This window comes from Zonotrichia leucophrys, chromosome 1 (genome assembly GCF_028769735.1).
Source record: "Zonotrichia leucophrys gambelii isolate GWCS_2022_RI chromosome 1, RI_Zleu_2.0, whole genome shotgun sequence".
NCBI classification, from domain to species: Eukaryota; Metazoa; Chordata; class Aves; order Passeriformes; family Passerellidae; genus Zonotrichia; species Zonotrichia leucophrys.
Genome location: NC_088169.1, coordinates 106,664,640 through 106,682,801, shown reverse-complemented (window position 1 = coordinate 106,682,801; position 18,162 = coordinate 106,664,640). Strand labels below are relative to the sequence as shown.

The window sequence follows — 18,162 nt, the reverse complement described above, 5'->3', positions numbered from 1 at the left end:
GAACCATGCAGCAAAGATGTGAACTGAATTCACCCTTCCTACCTATGTAGAAGATAAGAAAATAGACCACTTCACCAAAAACAACTCAGAGGTCCTGTCTCTAACTTACTCAAAATTCCCCACAAGTGAATTATCACAGGTGTTGGATGATCTCTCTCCATCTGTGCTGCATTATTAGAAAGAAGATAAGAACTGAAAAATAATTACTTTTAGTAAATACTGCGCTAAGGGAATTTAAATTACTGCCACCAAAGAACTGGAGAACTTTTCCCTCTGCATTGCTGAAACTTTCAGGTACCTGTTAAATCCCAAAGCTCCACTCAAGTGATGTGCCTGGAAATTGTTGCTTTCCAACCAGAGAGGAAAACTTCCACTCTATTACTGTTCACCAGCTTCCCTTCAGTGCTGTCTACAGGCCCCACAATCTCTTCCCAGGACTCCTGCAAACACCACCACAGAGGGTAGGTGATGAAACAGGTTCAGTTCTTCTTCCTTTTTGACATCAGCTCTCTGAAGTATCTGTGCAGAATTGCCTGAACTATTTGGTTATCCCATGCATTGGGAAGCTCTGGAAAGCAGCAAGCTTCTCCAACAGCCCATTGTAATCCCTCTCTGCTGCTTAAGCAGACAATAAAATATTTCATCCATGCTTTTCTGGTCCCCTCCTGTTTTTTTGGGTTTTTTTTGGTTTTTTTTTTTTTTGGGGGGGGGGGGTGTTTAGTTTTGTTGTTTGCTTAGTTTTTTTTTTTTTTTTTTTTTTTTTGGTGATTATGTTACTAGCTCCCAGGCTTGGTTGCACTGTCAGAGAGGATCTGTGAATGAATGAAAACAACCCAAATGCCGCCACATGTTGTCATCTGATAGCAATCACTCATAATTACCACCACCAAATGCCTTCAGCACTCACACCAGCACACCCCACACAGCTGAACTAGATCAGCCAAGCCCTGCAGCCACCAGAACTAGACTGAATTACACCAGCCCCAGATCTGGCCCTGCTCTTTGGAGTTTGCCCTGTGTGTCATGTTGTATCTTCTGGCAGACTGTAAGCACACTTGCAGAGCCACCTGCAAGGTCTCCTTGAGCAGGACGGAAATAATTTAAACTGCATAAATTTAAATTTAATGCATTGTAAGGGTCTCCCTGCAATGTGCTGAAAGGCCAGTCCCTCAGAGCCATTCTCCCATATCTATGCCCTCTCCATCCTGCCCATGGATACATTCAAGCACAGCACTAACCAATAAAAAGCTTTAAAAGGTACTCATGCAACCAAGAAACATTTCTGTCCCTAGTTTTATTGTATGGGGATTATTTGTTAAATTGCCAAACTGAAAACAGACCTGCTGGAAGCACCACCTGAAAGGGCTCATGATTTGGGACGAGCTGGTTGTGCTCATCAGCCACAGAGACACAAACCTCTCTGTAGCATCCAAGGAAGTGCAGAATCATGCCCAGGCTTTGTGTAAATCATGGGACAGATTCAATCTACCTGTCAGACTGTAGCTTGTCCATTGAAAATCATGAAAAATGGATTGTTTTATATCGCTACAGTTTTCTGGCTGTACAAAATTTTTACTCGAGTACTCCTATAGCCCAGCTCACAGTAGCAGTCTCACCTCACACTGATTGTACAACAGGAATACATTTTCTGCCTATTCTTATGCTTTCCCTTAAGACTTTTCTTCTGGATAGGAAAAGTAATCGCGCTTCTTCCCTCTATGCCCAATTTATTTGGCAGGAATATCAGCACCAGGAACAGTCAGAAGCAAACCCTGCATCCACAGAGCTGACAGAGTGCTCCCCACCCCCTAGTAGATGATTACTGGCATGGCTGTGGGTCACTGCCCATGCTGTCCCTTCACAGCAGGGAGATTTCTAAGTGCTATTTTCTGTTGAAAAGATTGTGCAATAATTCCATGTACAAGTGTCTGCCTGAAAACTCTCCTGCTTGACAGCACGACCACTTTAACCAGAGCTCACCAAGGCTGCAGGCAACAAAACTGGGGAGATTATTCAGGGATTTGCAAAGCATTTACTGCACTGTTTACCAGTTTTTATCCAGTTTTCAATTTTTGAGTATTACTTTACATTTTGTGGTTAAAATATCATGCTTTAGAAAAGTTATTTTTGAAAACTTAGAAGAAAAATTTAAGCATGCATGCACACAATATTCAGCATGCCAATTTTTTCAATTTGTTCTACAAATAGTCCCACAAAAATAACCCACCCAAACATTTGTGACCATGTGGAAGCGCTCAAGATGAAAAATCCCTGGAGTATTTCTCTACAACGCTCTGACTTCAGTGACTCTTCCTGTTCCTCGTTCTTCCTCTTGTGTGATGGGCACTTTGGAATGAAGCCCCACTGACTACTGAAATCTATTGCATTATTTTGGCTCTTGGAGATAAAAGCTGCAGGAGGCATAAGTTTAAAATGGCATTTTGGGAGGGCAGGGAATAACTCTATCTCTGAGTACCTAGTTTTCCAGGGAACTCTGGCTAAGTAAATGATATTTCTTCAGATAACTGGAAATCAGTGTAGAAGGAGCAGGTAAACTCAAACCCTACATCCAGCAGAAAAAAGTTAATGTTTACATGAATTATTTTTAACTTATTATTTTATGTACACAACAGGTAGAATTTGGGATGAAAAGAGTACAAACATCACTATATTCCCAGTTTTTACTAGTGAAGGTGTGTGGACAGAAAAGAACAGGCAGAAACATCCCATTTAGAAAGACAGAGGAAACTGTAAAAAGTCACACTTAGTCAATAGAAAGGGGAAAATAATAGGGAAATATATATTTGCAAATTTTAAGAGAATAAAAATCTAATTTAAAGCTATAGAATATTGTTTCGTGTTGTGATACTAACAAACATTCTGCAGTATTGCAGGAGGTCACTTCAGACATGTACTGAACACACCTAATTTCCATGGGAAGTGAAGAGACACAACCAGATTCTAATCCCAAAGATGCAGTTAGAAATTACTCTGGGTAAGAATACATAGAGATTAGACCCTGTTATTAGAAAACATGAATGCTTCACTTGGTTTGAAGGAGTTTGCCTTGCCTGGTAGATCCCAGGAACACAAAGTCCTAATAAGACTATCCAAGTTGCACTTCATTTGTGAAAGTAAATGGGAATTTCCATTATTGATGAAAATCACTTCTTCATTTTTGTACTGAATTAAAATACAGTAGAATAAAACTGATATTTGCCTGTGGCAATTTCTCCCTATTCCTTATGAATTTTTAGTCTGAACAAAGTCAGCTGAGCCCTGCTGCAAGAGCCACTCTGAACTAACTCTAATTTCTTTCTTGTTTTACTGGCAATTAATCAACAATTATTTTTCTGTAGATGCACTGGACACTGAGAGGATAGAGAGAAGCTAGACCAAAGGGAAGCCAAAAGACACTGCCTAAGTAATCTGTCTAATGAAATTATCATTCCAGAAGGGAACAAAAGGAGTTTTTGTCACTGAAAGTCCAAGAAGCTTTTCTAGCAAAACACGAACTAATTCAAAAAACCTGGATGGTGAGAGAGTTCCTAAATGCTCGGAATTTAACTTTGGATCTAGGTCTGTACCCAGACACATCCATTTGGACTCAGACCTGGGCACCAATATATTGGAAAGTTCTTCAGGGTCTGAATAACTTACTCTGACTTTAGAGCTGCAGGTGAATTGGAGTTCTTTTAGCATACAAAACTGTCTAATCCAAGAGATTTGTTTAGAATCCATTTGAATTATGCCTTATCTAAAATCAGAGGGGTGATCAGAACCTACACAGTAAAAACAAGCAAAGCTTCTCACCAACTAATTCCAAAAATAGCTAAAAAATCCAGTATTTTTAGGGCATCATAAATGACCAGGAAGGAGGCAACACAATTAAAAAGCTAATAGAAAAGACCCAAATTACACCTATGCCATGAAGCAGAAAATTACCCTCACATCTTTGCTTGCTCTCTTCCATTATATTTTCTTTGTTTTTACCAATGCTGACCTTCCCAGGGTCTATCAACCTTGCTATGCCTCCTTTTATGATCCACCTTTCAAATATATTACCATCAGCCTAAGTTCCCCTTCATCATGAAGACATTTCTAAAATCTTCAATTTCTTGAATTTTTGCCCTAAACTTGGTCTTCCTTTATTCTTGAAGAAACAGGTGGCATCTACACCTTCCTGGACATCTGGAAGTACCTAGCACTGCATGAACATGCCATAAACAGGAGAGTGAATCATCACAGCAGCCATCAAGATGTTAAGGTGCTCTTCTTCCTGTTCCACTCTTAACTTATTGTGTTGACACAAGAGATTATAACCAGATTGACATGAATTCTGACAGCACCTCAATGGTTGTCTTTCCTCTGTTCCCTGTTCATATCCCCTACAGGCTGTGGCCTCCTGTTTGTCTCTACATTAACAACTACAACCCTGTTTTGACCTTTTTGTTTCTAGAGATGATAAAAAAAGAGTAAATAATGCAAGTTAAATCTTATTTAAAATATAAGCAGTGACTGCAGTGGAAGAGGAAGCCAAACACTCTGGTGGTGCATGAAAAGAGAAAACTCTAACTACACACCAAAACAAATCCATGTGCAATTACCTCATGGAATAAAACTTGACCCAGACCTTTGAAGAAAGCTGAATGGGAGTTTACATGGACTCATTTTCCATGCACCCAGGGAAGAGTGCTTGTGGAGAAAACAAGAGGCCAATTCAAGCAGCCTCAAACAAAGAGGATGAGCCCTGTGCAGGTAAGTCAGGGGTTAAAGCTGCCTCAGATAGCCAGAGGCTCCCCAGCTGCTTCAAGTGTCTAATTGTCAGCATCTTCTCTCACATCCAGATTTATTGAGGAAAGCAGGGAGAATGCACCTTTTTCCTCTGGGGAAAAAAAAAAAAAAAAAAAAAAAGCCTGCACATCTTGAGCTGGTGTGTGTCCACACCCACATAAACACACACAGCTGCATGCAGGAGGTGGCCTTGCATGCAGAGCAGACAGACAGTCCTACCCCCTTAATGGATCTGGGCCTGACTGGTGTTCCTGCATGGGTTCCTTTCATTTTTACCACCAGGATAATATTTGGCAGCCAGCACATCTCAAAAGTCTGTTATGTTGACAGTTATTCTCTGCACGGAAATATGAAAGACTGGGATGTGAAAGACTAGCTACACTTGTCAATAAATGGGCTGGATTAGATTTAAATTAAAAAAAAAATTATTTTGCTGAAAATTGTTCCCCAAAGCATTTTTAAAGACCTCTGACTGGGATATTTGCATACTGTTTACTTTGTTGAAGTACAATATGTTTTCTGGTACACACACACAAGAGAGCAGCTAAACAAAATGCATGAGATGTAATATAACACCACCAATGACCTCAGTTTTGGGAAAAGAATAAAGGAAACTCCCTTTTCAGCTGATTTAAGAAAGTGGCAGGGACATGTCAAGGTCCTACTACAGATTCCTCAGTTGTCCTTTGCAGATTTACTCATTGCAGCTATTTTTCTCTGTGCCCTCTGCTATCCTTTGCATGGCACTTGTGAAAAGGAGGTAAGAAAATGTATCCTTTTTTAAAAACTGGTCTCAGAGTAGGTCCATTTCCTCCCTGATTGCAGATGTAAGCCACCACTGGAGTGGTGTTTGCACTTCAAGATCAGCAGAGGCAAAATAAAAAGCTCACAAAAGGATAGAGTGAGAAAATACCCTCAGAAACAGCAAAAACTAATATAAACATTTGTTAGAATTTTGCAACTGGGGCCAAAATTGACCTGAGAGAATACTTTTGAACTGCCTCTGAACTGTTGTACCACAGTTCACTTGATTTAGAAAAGAAATTGAATCCCAGATGACACAAAACCTGCTGCGGATGTTTGTGTCTTGGAAAAGGGAAAACTTTTTCCTGCAGGGCTTGAATCAATGTTGCTGCTTCCCTTCCTCCCATACATCCAGCTGCCATAGCAAGCCACAGGTAGCAGCTTTTTCTCCCACCCAAAGAAAGCACACTCAATAAATATAATTTATTTTAAGATTTATAAGACTCTCAATAATAAGATTTACTCTGTGCAGGAAGGACCCCTTCACCTTCAGCAAAGCAAGGTTTGCTGCTCTTTCTTTTAGGAAAACCAAGGCTTTCATCTAAGCTGGAAAAACAAGGGAAAGCTTGGAAAGTGTACTTAATATGCAAGAAATTATGGATGGAAAAAGCTTATTAGACCATTTAGCTCACTCATTTTCCAGGGCAGGATATTCTCCCTGGTAATGTAACAGTGAATTCATTGAAGTTACCCACTTAGTCTCACTAGCCAGAGCTTATCATTCCAGGGAGCACTGCACTGTCAGGAAAAATTGTTCCCTCAGTCATCTTTATCAAGTGCTATCCAGAACAGACACAGATAAGGGTTGAACCACTGTGGCACTACACAACAGTGCTAAAAAAAAACCAAACCCAAGGAAGATGTTTTTGCTTTTTGAATTGAGCTTTTAACATGACGTAAAAAACCTCCCCAGACCATCCAAAGGCAGGTACAAGATGTCTGGGTTAATACACAGCTTGTTGTAGTCAGTGCTCAAGTTGGATAATCTGCAATTTAACTGTAAAATGAGAAGGAAGGGAAAATTAACAAAAGAAGGATTAAGGAAATAATTTTTGCTGCTCAATTTCAAGGTCTCTTTTGTGGTCTGTGGGAGGAGCTTTCCATAAACCTCTTGATTGCTTCATTAAAATTCTCCCTTATAACTCTCTCTGAAAACAGCATGGCCACTGACAAAACTGCCTATCATAATGACAAATATTATGCTATTTCCCCCCTTCATTTCCTCTTTAATTACTTCCTTTATTTATTGAGATTCCTCTTTTTTCAACCCTACTAAGGCCACCCTTTGATTCTATTTTTGTGCAAATCCCTAAAAAGTAATGTTCTGGTTACTGACTAAAGTGTCTAAAATCCACAGTGGTACAATATTAGTCTCCAATAACATGTAATTCTACCCCCAAAAACACTACCAATTTTTCATTTTTCCCCAGCATGATGAAGAAACCACAAGCACTGTGGAATTTAAATGCTTTTAAAAATCTTTGCATCACAAGAAAGGACTTTCAGTTGTGTACACCAAGAAAAACGTAGCTTTTCTAGCATTATATCTTCATCCTCATCAGGACCTGATGTCACATTTCCATCAAGTTTCAAAGGTTACTATCAAGCCTTCAAATTGAGCTGGCTACCTAAGTCCTCTCCACTAAAAGCATTTTTTTTCTATAAATAATGAATTTTTCCTTACATACCTAAGTTAAGTGTTAAAATAAATGTATCCCCCTTAAGGAGTTGCACTATTGCATATAAAAAATACCCAATCAACCAAAAAATTAGGTGGATCTCAGAATCTCAATAACTTTCCTTGTAGAAGTCCTGCAAGCAAAAACTGACATTGAATATGATTAGAGTGGCCACGCTGTTACAGAAAATCTAGTTTTCAAATAGTTTAGTACAATGCTGAAGAATTTTCAGGCATTGAAGGAAATGTGATTTTAGCCCCCCAAAACAGCCTTTAGTTTTCTGCAGGGAAGGCACAGCTGGGGCCAGCACAAGCAGATATTTCTTTCCAGAAAGAGCACAGGGTTTAGTGACACATGCAGCAATTTGAGTCTGAAGAGGACAAGACAAAAAGAGTTTTCCTCTTAAATGCAAAAAATTTGGATATTTCTCAGGGAAAGCACTGTTTGGAACACTATGTTTTATGGCTGCATACAGATGTAATCTCACAGTAAATGTACAATAGGAACTGTTATGAATTTTGTGGCTTATCTCTAACTTATAGTATTAATTGCTTTTCTTGCTTCTGGTTGCATATTGTTATGAGATTTAAATTAATCCATGCATTTTTTCCACTTAAATGGAATGGACCTAATTAATTTTGTAGATTAGATAGAACAAGTGAGTTACATAAGGGGAGAAGCCTGTACAACATCAATCTCAATAAAAGAAATAAACACAAGCAAGAAACATCTCATCACTTTATCAGCAAAGTGATTTGCTCCTCTCTCTGCTTCTAATCTTGAGTGAGAACTTGAAAAATATAAAAACTGTTTTAAGGTTTCCAAAGGCTCAAAGTAGAGCATCACATGGCACTAGGGCAAAACAGATCCATCTTGACCTCCCCTTTCACAGCCACACATGAAGATACATTCTAACAAACCTCCACTAAATACCCATATTTATACTGCATGCTTTCAGAAGCAAGTGGCAGAGACGATTAAATCAGATTAAAACTGATATTTCAATTGCATTTCAAGATTATATGTGATAACATTATTGAATCTTTCAGCTTTTATTGTGCATTAACAGATTTATAGCACTGGTAAATGATTCTTTCAATCAAACACCATTTTGTGTTCATTAAATCTGAAACATGATCATTGTGCCTTTTGCAAGAGAAGAACAAGAGAAGAGCAAGCTGTAGAGTTTCAGTATGAGTGCAAAGTAACTAATGATTATGTTTATCCATACCTTTCACAAGCAACTAGATATGCATGTCTCCTGATAATAGAAATTTTATTTTGTTCTCCTTTGGGGTTCATTCTCAAGGTGAAATGTTAGGCATCAGTTCTGTTGCCTGGGATATCCCCGGTCCTTGGCCTCGGGTGTGCAGCTCCCCCACACAATATGCCCTGCATCTCTGCCCCAGTTAAAAACAAAGACCAAAAATAGCAAATCACTCTTACAGAACCAAATAAACTGCGTGCAGGCATTTAGCACCACTCTCAGCGAAAGCCCAAAACACTCAGCATGACCCTTTGCTTCTCCCTCACCCTCTTAGAGGCCTTTGGTTGCCACATACTCTGCCTGCAGGCACTGAGCAGATGTTCAGCAGACCCAGAAGCTTCATCCCTCCTCCTGCAGAGTCCTGAAGGAATATGATGAGCTCCCCCTTGCTCAAGAAAAGAGTGACATGAAAAGCATCCATAGGGAAGTGGGGGCAGGAAGGGCTACAAGCATTGAATTACTCACTCCACAGAGTAGAAAGCGCATGAACATCAGGGAAACAGAAGTGGAATGCAATAACCCACTGTCAAAATGTCAGAGGAGTAAGTGGGGCTCAGATGATTTTGTATCAGTTTATGTAGGCACCTTGGTGACCTAGAAATACCCAGAAAGCACAAAGGGAATGGGAGTGCTAAAAATGCTGCAAATCTGCACATAGTCTCAAGATACACTCACAGTAACTTTCACACAGAGAGAAGCTCTCTAAGATAATTGCAGGCACCACATTGCCTGCTTGCTTCTTGCTCTGCGTTAGAGATAAAAAAGAATTTCAGAGCAGTGCAAGCGCTCATGTGAACTATTGCAAATAACTTCTTCAAAGCCCTACTCCCACATTTAGAGACAAAGAGAACTGAGCTTTTATCCACTGAAACATGATTTCTACAGTGATTGACTCAAGGTTACTCCATTTTTTCTAAGTATATGTGCATACCTTAGGAAAAGTAGCACATATACATTGCCTAACATCAGGACCATAGCTAGGCTGCTATCATCTCCATTTACAGGCTTTTCATGCATTCAGGAAAGCATGCAAATGAAACATTTTAAGCATACAACAGGCTCTGCTTTAGTTTTGACTATGCATGTTAAGCTTGCAATCACACCAGTGACATAGGAAAGACCATGTGAGAAAATCACACAAGAAACAAAATGCAGCTGGATTGGAGATTAAATAGAGCTTTCAATCTTTAATAAAAGGAAGTTCTTGAAAGCATGTATGCTCTCTTGTCTTTGGAAGCTCAAGGTAGAACCTCTACTTGAAAAAAATCCCTAAAAAAAGTGTTAAACAATAGTAAAAAGTGACAACCTAGATGTTTTCAGGTTAGATTTAAATTCTACTTTTTCCTCAGTATTTTGCTCCTAGTAATATGCATGCATTTAAGTTTTCTCAGAGAGTACTGATTTTGGAAGTATTTGTAGAACCCGGTTCTTACCACGTTCCACTTTCAAATCACTTCCAAGCACTTTGTGGCATGTAACAGCAATTATTACAACACAGAATTGCTCTAGTTTGAAAAAAAAAATTACAAGATGAAGACCACAAAATGAACAAGCACTTTGTGCAATAGCATGAATGGCTTTTCCACCATCTCTCCTCATGTTCTACCATGAAAGCAGAGCAAGGGGAGCACACATCAATCCTTCTGCCAATGTCATGCCTAACAGAGAGGGCTGCCTTGAGAAGGGAAACACGACAGATTGTTCCTCATCTCCTGCCAGGGGATGCCTCTTTATGACTTTAATAACATCTGCATGATGAGAAAGAAGGACTAGGTCTGTTTTCCAGTTCCTTAAACCCAAAAATCACTGGTTCTCCACAGCATCACTTTAACACCACTCACCACGGCTGGCTGGTCTCACGTGAAGTCAGCCCTGTGAGACCTGTTTAATTTTTTATCCTTCTCAGCAGCAGAGCATTAATGGGTGGCAGGTTTTGGGGAGCAGAATTCTGTTTGCACACATTAAGGATGACATGGGGCAGGATGCTGTAATTCTCCCAGCACAATGCATTTCATAAATTCCACCCCCTAAACATTGCATTACAGTGTGGCTCCATTAGAGACACAGCCTGGTTGTTATGTAGTCAAGGTTTGCAAGCTCATAGGGCTATAAAGATATATAAATTTTATTAGAAAAAATAGATTATATGTAGGACCATGACACCACTTTATAAGCTGTGCTATTTAGACCTGAAGCGATAAAATACATCAATGTCATGTATTGCATTTCCTTTGTGTAGCAATTCTTTTGTCTCTCTCCCTGTTATACCCTTACTCTCTAATCTGCACAAATCCTATTGAATTCTACCAATGTCATTTGGATTGCTTGATCTTAAATTCATTTTATGACATAAGCAAATTTATATTCTGCTTTTCATCCCTTTTTATGAGTCATTTGTAAGAAATTATTGTGGCTCTAAAACTAACCCTTGCAGTTCAGCCATTAGTGTTTTCTCTCATTTTAGGATTTTTCAATAATTTTTACCAAGGACCTTTTCTTTCTTTCCTTTTTTAAACTTTAACCATAAAATGGCTTCCCTGCATCTTCCTTTTAAGTACTACTAAGGATTCACTGGGAAAACACAAATATTTTCACCTGCAAACTCTGAAATACAATGGAAATTAAAAATAGCTTTTTTTTGTGGGGGAATACTGATAGTCTCAACTTTTACAACTTTTCCATCCCAAATAATTGCAAGTGCATCAAAAACATTATAGGCAGTTGTTGCAAAGCTTACAGCTAATGCAAAATTACTTGTCAAAGTTAAAAAGAAAACCCATCATCTTTAAAAAATACCTTAATTTAAGAAAAAATAATTTGGAACAGCATAGATTTCACACAGTTTTATGATTACACCTCCTCTATGCAGTCTTGAAGCTTTATTATCAGCTCCCTCTTTTTGCACTTAACAGCAAATGAACATTTCTAGCTTTAGTATTTCAGAAGATGACACAGAGCTCTCACATAAATTTTTTACTGACACTTGGTGAACCTTTCTTTGCTGGCCACAAAAATCCCTCAAACTTAGGCATTTTCATGTGTAGGACTGATGACCATGAAGGCAGTATTTGAACACACATGAGGACAACGGGAGGTTGGAAAACTGGACCAGTTCCCATGCTGGGTTCTAGAACGCAGAAAAAGTTATCAGTGATGGAAAAGTAGACATCGACAGGACAAAGGGGAATTGATTCAAACTGGGAGTAGGATTAGACTGGATATTAGGAAGAAATTCTTCACTTTAAGGATGGTGAGGCCCTGGCACAGATTGCCCAGAAAAGCTGGGAATGTCCCATCCCTGGAAATGTTCCAGCCCAGGTTGGATGGGGCTCTGAACAATCTGGGACAACAAAATGTGTCCCTGCCCAGGGCAGGGGGTTGGAACAAGATGATCTTTACAGTCTCTTCCAACCCAAACCATTCCATGCTTCTGTGAAAAGTTAGAGTATTTCTAACTATCCACAAGTAATAGGATGACACGAGAATGATTGGTTATTCCACAGTAACAAGTACAACCACAAGGAAACCCACAAACTCTCTTCCATGGACACTGAGGAATGCCCACCCAATCATATTTTGCTTTTGTGGCTGACTTCATTGTTTCAGCCCATGTGGCCAAAATAATGAAAAAAAAAAAAAAAAAAAAAAGCAGCATTCTCAGGGAAGCTTCCAGTCTTGTTCCTCTTAATTCACCAAGATTTTCAGGTTAGTTTTCTTCCTCCCCAAACCAGGTTAAATGTGCTACCAGTGGTCTACATCGATGCCACCATCCCTGTGCAAATGGTCTCTCTTCACCAGCATCAGTACCAGACTCTTGGTAGGTTCCATTATGATTATATTGCAAGAGTTCCATACCTCCGTGATGTTTCTTGAAGGCATCTCCTCTGGCACTGACTCCTCCTTATCCTGACAGCAGCCAACTGACTCCAGTTCCCACCAATCCACTCTTTTATAACACTCTGCTTATTGGCTACAGGTGTGGCCTGTTAACATCAGGCCTGCTCCTGATCTTTAGTAATTGGCTCAGCTGCAACTCTTTAGGGGATAAGATTACTTTCTACACTACCTTTATTTACTTCTGTTCTGTCCCCCTAGAGGTCCTGTGCCAGCTGTGTCCCTGTGGAACAGGAATGTGGGTGTGCCTTCCTGGTATGTTTGCACACACATTGTCCATGCTGCACCTTTAATGTTACATTAAACTGAGACAGCTGATGACAATTTAGTGAGAATTGCTTTAATGAAGTTAGTACAGAAGTAAACACATGCTTCTAGGCACAACAGAGACACCTAAATTAAATGGAAATGGATGAGATTAGTATGTTTACAGAAAAAAAAAAAAAGGTGAAATACACATTTAACATTTTTATATCTTGTTTAGTGCAAAGAAGATCTCAGACAGACACTACACACACAACATTTTAAAGCCCATTCTGTTAATAGTTGTGCTTATCTGGCATTCCTTTTCTTTCTTATCTCTCAAAGAGAAAGATTTTCCAGAAACAAGAAGCTGATGGGCTGCTCTCTGTGTAGGGCACTGTTTTGTGCTGATGGACACTGACCTGCCAGAGCCTTTGGGGATGCTCCAGCTGGAACAGAGGCTCAAACTGGCAGCACAGCAAGACAAATCCCTTTCTGAAAACAGCTGGGATATTACCCAGAGAGAGACAGCAACACCCTCAGAGCCCTGGAGGACAGGGTTTAGTGTTTCCAGTACAGGTGTATTTTCCCTGTCTTACAGCCCCATAGAAATCAGCAGTGTTACACTGAACATGACTAAGCTATCTTGGTGGGATGCCTTTTCAGCTTCTTTTAATGCACACCAAGAGAAATTTTGTAAGGCAATGCTAATAATAAGATGAAATTGTCATGTCTGAGTGAACATCAGCATGTAGTTACAAAGGTGCACCTATTTTGACCTCAGCTGTCATGTTCCACATGGTACTCTATGACGAATTGCCTTCAATCTTTTTTTTTTCTCCTTCTGTTTCTATTCCTTCCTGCTGTGGAGTGTTTTTTATTCATTACTGGTGTCAGGCTTGTCCTCATTTTATTTTTTAACTCCTGCTGAGGTGCTGTAAAATAAATTAGTTTAATACATTTTATAAAGGTAGTTGGTTTAATTTTCCCTTTGGTACATCTGATGATACAACTACTTTAATAAATTGGTATTTAGGTAGTTTGGTTTAAATGTTTCTTGATTTTCTACCTGCTGTGGAAGATGCCAACTGCTTTAGTCAAACATTTTTAGAAGTGCTGGAATCAATTTCTTTTCCCCTCATATTGCTGCCCTGAAGATACACATTTGGCACACTAAGGATTTATTTCTTGAAAATATGAAGCAGCAGTGTAGCCTGGTTGGTTTGATTGCTTTGATTCGAAATTGTTCAGAGCTCAGAAATAAATTTCAGCTGGGAAATACAACCATTCTCTCAGAAACAGAGCTTTTCATTTCAGAATAGCTCTATCTAGGTCTAGTTACAATTTTTGTAAGGGTTTTGCTGTTTCAACCTGTTGGAGTGTTATGTGCATCGAGAGCAGTAAAAGCCTGACACAAAGAAGTATACAGAAATCCAAACCCTGTTTCAATGGGGATTTGCATGCTTAGAGTAGAAAAGCAAGGAATTCTGAAAGCTTTCCAGGTGCTCAGGCAAAATCTCTCAGTCAAGCAGCTCCATGTGGCACATGCACCACTCAGGAATACCCAGAGCAAGCAATGATAAAATTAACAAAGCAGGCAGAAGAAGTCAGATACCAATCTAGGAGAAACAATGGCAGCTTCTAAACTCTAATGCAGCTATGAACAATTAACTTCCATCAGCATTTGTCCTGCAGAGAGAAGCAAGGGTACCACAAGTATCCTACACAGAAATCAATGACCTTTGTAAGGTAACACAGAAGCATTTTTAAAATAGCCTAAGAAGAGCAGAAAAAGAGAACAACCTATGGTCTTCTTGAGTATTTTTACCCTGAGTCTTTAGATTCCTGTACACTCAGAATAAACTACACAAAGGCAGCACAGAGCTGTGTGCTTCCTTCTGACTAAACAGGAGTGTGCTCTGTGTCACTTAATGGCCTCATTACGGTTCCTTCTGTGGTGGAAATAAAGCCATTCACGTGGAAACACAGGTAGTATGGGAGCTGAGGTATATAATATTTATGCACAGGCTGATCTACAGACAAGATACCCTGGTGATGAGCTAAGGGATGTTGGCAGTCTGCACCCATGCTCCACAAGCATTTAAAAATTAAAATCCGTGACAAAGAAATCCAGGAAGAACTGGAACCAAGCAGAGAAAAAGGAGATCAAGAAGGAAAAAAAAAAAAAAAAAGGAAAACATCCATTTCAGTTCTGTCACTTTTTTCCAATATTGTAGTATAATGTAAATTATCAGGTGAGACTATGAACCAAAAGTCTAATAGACAAACCCTAGAATGAAAACTTTCCTGAGGAAAAACTGGGAAAAAGTTTAATCATGTGTCTCAGCATAAAAATTCCTCAAGTTATTCTTTGTTTGGATCCTATTCCAACAGTCAGGTCTAAGACACTTGAATACATTTACAGCTGGATGTTAGATACTTAGAGATCCAAACCAGAAATTAATTGGGATGCAGTCTGAGGTCCAAGGTCTAGGAGCAATTAACTGCATCACCAGAGTTCAGTTGTCCTGTTTCTGTCAACACCACTTTTTTCTGGTAAATAATGATGTAATTATACAAAACATGCAAAATCCTGATGAAATACTCAGGATCATGTAGTGATAAATATTATTCATATACAGGCATGCAAACATTATGGGCTGATTCCAAGTGTAGCCTAAACTCTCTTTATTTAATGATTTTATGACAGTCATGTTTATTTATAAGAAATAAATAATGCCAGACATGTGTGTGTGCAAACATACAAATGCCATATTTCCTAAGCACTTGTTTTAAATTCTGTAGGAAAAAGATAGCCCATCCCAAATGATTTAGCAGAGAATAATGACTTAGCAGTTCCTTTGGTTGCTTTCACAGAAGTAGAAGATATTTCTTCCCTGAACATGAATTCTCTTCCCTGCTAAAAACCTCCTGAGATGTTTCTCTGCTGCCAGTACCAAAAAGTCATAAAGTTGAAAAGTACATTCCAGATTTTTCTATACCATCTGTCACACAGCCCCTGCTCTTGGCCTTCCCTCAGTGCCATGACAAATGTCTAGCACTGATATTTATAAGAAGCTGAGCACCCACCCTGTGCTATCAATATTTGTGGTCTCTTTGGCTTTCCAAGGGGGAGTATTTGGCCCAGCACTGCTGTCACCCCTGAGCAGAGCCCCAGTGGATCCTCCTGGCAGTAGGAGTTGGTTCAGTCTCTTATAGAATGGTCTAGCATGGTCTCTGTGACATTGGGAAGGGACTTGAAAACTGTTAACATAAGCAGGGGAGGAGGATAAGTGCCATTATATTCAATTAATAGTGGATAAATACAATTTGTTATCATTAGGTTTCACTCTGTCTAACAAAAACATGTCAACAAAGCAGATGAGAATTTTTAGCAGCAACATATGCTGTCTCCAGCTCCAACTGCATCTCTGATGTTCCAACTCTTCACCTGCTTCCCATCTCATTCTCCCCTCCACCACTGTTGTGCAGCAAGGGAAAAGAAATTGCTTTCTGCCTTCTGGAGGTGACCAAAAGAAGCCTCTGAGGCATGTAATTAATCTAATCTATTAATGGCACAAAAAGCACACTGCAGATGAGGTCTGGCTTCCCCCAAAGCAGTCAGACTGTCAGGAGTTCCAAAGAGCAATAGAAAGGTAAAAATCCCATGCAACAAATTCCATCCAGCTTCACCAGGTACTCACACTTCCACAGGTGAAACAAACAGACTTCAGTCAGAAATGTAGCATTTGTGATAACACATCCATTGGAAGATTAGCTATGATAATGTCCAGACTGCTGGAGGAAAAATGCATTAAAATCTCAGTGTATAATAGCAATTATTTTCTCCTAACATTACTTTTCAAAGCACTCTGGTTTTCAGCTATTTTTTCCATAAGTTATCCTGTTTCTCTGAATTAGAATTAGCTTATCCCTTGGTTTTAGCTGTGGCTCAATGGCTGGACTGAAGTATAGTTTTAAAATGCATAAGCACCATAAACAATTTTAAAAGAAAGGTCACCTGGGAAACTGACATCTAGGGCACACTCTTCTGAAGATCAGATAGCTCAGTTTTCCTTTTGTGAATTCAGCAAAAAGGGCTGATTATGTTTTTCTAATCTGTTCTTTTCTCTAAAGACAGTCAAGCTCTTTTTAGATTAGTGTTTCAACATAGAACAAAATTACCTTAGTGAACAACAGAAAATATGCAAATTAGTTTGTATTAGGAAAGCTTTTGACACCAAAGTAATTAATTTCTTCTTCTATTTTTTTAATGTGCAAGTGCAAAGCCAAATCTAAAGTAGTTTCATTTACCCCAGATTTTAAAAATAAGGTGCTTTAAGTGGCATATATGATAGCTTGCTCTGTAGTTCACTGTTCACTCTTCATTCTCTATTCTGTCATTCCAGCTAGCATCACAGAGGAAAGAAAATAATTTTAAATTAATAATATTTTTAGATATTTCAAAACACAATTTATCTCAGTTTTTATCTTTAGAAGTGGTTGAACCAGAAAAATAGAAAAGAATCTAAACTGCAGAGTTTATCACTTTCTTTTTGTTTAGGAGTCCAAGGTCACAGCTGGCTTATGGCAATCAGGGAAAGTAATATAAACATAGTTATAAATTCAGGTCCACTTTCAAATATGGGTCATATTGCAGCATCAGTTTGTGCAAATATTTATAACACAACATTTTTTTAATGCAAGAAAACAACTAACTTTATAATCCACCTTCTCAATGCACTGGAAATAATGACATAAAATACATCGATGTCCCTAGGAGAACACTAGAAATTCTTTCTAGAGGCTTTTGTGCACATTTCAGGAGCATTATGAACAGATTAGTGACCATTTACTTAAGTACCCCTTGTGGGGGATGCACAAAGTTAGCATCTAAACCAGCAATTGAACGATTGCTCATAAAGTGGATAGATAAACAAATAATGAAACATAATGCATAAGGCAAGGCAATTTGTTGGGTTTATTAGCATCTAGTTTTGCTACTCATTACACCAATGACTGTATCTTTTATTTTTTCAGTCTGTTTTCCTGGCAGGGTTACTGTTCAGCAAGAAGGAAGCTCATCAAGAGTCTCAGAGGACGGCTGTCAGACAATATATTCTCAGTCTTCTTCTGCAGTAATCACCTTCCCAATTCCTCACCACTCCTGACACAGAAAATATTTACTCAGATAAGGTTTGCTACTGCAGAGGCAGTAAAAGAGCTCACAAAAAGTTACTGGTTTTCTCAGCACAGTAACTCTACAATGCAAATGCTCATCTTTTATTCATTCCTTTTTAAACAACCTCATCCATAACCCCATAATTTCTCTACCTGGGTGTTTCCTATCTACCTGTGCACTTGCATTTTCCCTTGGATTATAACCGAAGTGAGGCCCTTGACTGTGACAGGGTTGCACATGTTATAAATCAGAGGCTGCTGTAATTTGTGGATTTGCTTCCTTCCAGTGCAGCTGAGGCT

At 39.0% G+C, this 18,162-nt stretch overlaps 1 protein-coding gene and 1 long non-coding RNA gene across 6 annotated transcripts in view; both read right to left on the bottom strand.

Moving 5' to 3' along the window:
• ROBO2 (roundabout guidance receptor 2) overlaps positions 1-18,162 on the bottom strand; it is a 1,045,391-nt gene that overhangs the window by 729,447 nt on the left and 297,782 nt on the right. The gene's annotated exons all lie outside the window — the stretch shown is intronic.
• Positions 8,456-12,455, bottom strand: LOC135443191 (uncharacterized). Of its 3 annotated transcripts, none has more exons than XR_010438875.1 (4): positions 12,400-12,455; positions 9,010-9,138; positions 8,811-8,929; positions 8,456-8,677 (listed from the first exon to the last, which is right to left on the bottom strand). It is a non-coding gene; the product is annotated as an uncharacterized LOC135443191 (long non-coding RNA). The 3 variants fall into 3 exon arrangements; XR_010438870.1 differs by having other exon boundaries at positions 8,811-8,905; XR_010438873.1 differs by lacking the exon at positions 12,400-12,455 and adding an exon at positions 10,386-10,579 and having other exon boundaries at positions 8,811-8,905.